At 31.3% G+C, this 1,679-nt stretch overlaps 1 pseudogene; it reads left to right on the top strand.

The window, feature by feature from the left end:
* Positions 1-260: 260 nt before the first annotated feature.
* On the top strand, positions 261-352 carry LOC139081211 (small nucleolar RNA U3; annotated as a pseudogene).
* The last annotated feature ends 1,327 nt before the right edge of the window (positions 353-1,679 follow it).

Genomic DNA, 1,679 nt, shown 5'->3' with positions numbered 1-1,679 from the left:
AAAAGTCAAACAAGAATCAACTGTATGTTATCTACAATAAACACAATAGAAATATCAAGACATAGATAATAAAGCGTGCTAACGTAATCCAAAAGAAAGTTGGAGTGGCTATATTAATTTCAAACAAAGCAGAGTTCAGACTAAGGAGATTTATCAGGGATGAAAAGGGTCATTACATAATGATAGGTCAATTATTCAAGAAGACACAACAATTATTAATGGGCATACACCTAATGATGGAGAGTCAAATATTTTGGGCAAAGACTATACTTTCAGGGATCATTTCTATAGTTCATTGCTAGAGAAGTTTCTCTGAATGTGTAGAATACTGTGCAAAATTTTTCGAGAAAATCTTAGTAAACATAAACTGAATTCAACAATACATTAAAAGGATGATATATTGCAATCAAATGGGATTTGTTTCAGGGATGCAAGGATGGTTCAACATCTGAAAATCAACCAATGTGATACACCACATTAACAAAATGAAGGACAAAAATCATATGATTATCTCAATAGATGGAGAAAAAACATCTGACTGAATTCAACCTTCATTTATGATAACTCTCAACAAAGTGGGTATAGAGTGAACATGCCTCAACATAATAAAGGCCATATATGACATTGCCACAGCTAACATCATAATCAACAGTGAAAGCTTTTCCTCTAAGGTCAAGAAGACAAGAATGCCCACTCTCGCCACTTTTATTCAGCATAGAATTGGAAGTACTAGCCAGAACAATTAAGCAAAAAACAAAAAAGAAATAAAATCCATCAAAAGTAGAAAGGAAGAAGTAAAACTGTCACTATTCACAGATGACATAATATCATATACAGAAAATCCTAAAGAGTCCACCAAAAGACTGTTAGAACTAATCAATGAATTCATCAAAGTTTCAGGATACAAAATCCATATACAAAAATCTATTGCATTTTTATACACTAATAATGAACTATCAGAAAGAGTAATTAAGAAAACAATCTCATTTACAATTGCATCTAAAAGAATAAAATTCCTAGGAATTAATTTAACCAATGAGGGGAAAGACCCATACAATGAAAACTATAAGATATTGATTAAATAAATCGAAAAAGACATAAATAAATGGAAAGATATTCTGTTCTCATAGATTGTAAGAATGAATACTGTTAAAATGTCCATACTACCCAAGGCAATCTACAGATTCAATGCAATCTCTATAAAAATGTCAATGGCATTTTTTCACAGAAATAGAAATACAATCCTAAAATTTATACTAAACCTCAAAAGACCTCAAATAGCCAAAGCATTCTTGAGAAAGAAGAACAAAGCTGGAGGCATTACATTCCCTGATTTCAAACTATATTACAAATCTATAGTAATCAAACCAGTATGGTGTTGACATAAAAAGACACACATAGATCAATGGAACAGATTAGAATCCAGAAATAAACCCATGTATATATGGTCAATTCATTTATGAAAAAGGAGCCAATAATATACAATCAGGGAAGAAAATTCTCTTCAATAAATGGTGTTGGGAAAACTGAACAGCCACATGCAAAAGAATGAAATTGGACCACTGTCTCATACCATACTCAATAATTAACACGAAATGGATTAACTTGAATATGAGACTTGAAACCATAAAAATTCTAAAAGAAAACATAAGTGGTAAGCTCCTTGACACTGGTCTTGG

Source organism: Equus przewalskii, chromosome X, assembly GCF_037783145.1.
Source record: "Equus przewalskii isolate Varuska chromosome X, EquPr2, whole genome shotgun sequence".
Classification (NCBI taxonomy): Eukaryota; Metazoa; Chordata; class Mammalia; order Perissodactyla; family Equidae; genus Equus; species Equus przewalskii.
Note: the sequence above shows the minus strand (reverse complement) of the source record. Positions and strands in the feature narration are given on the sequence as shown.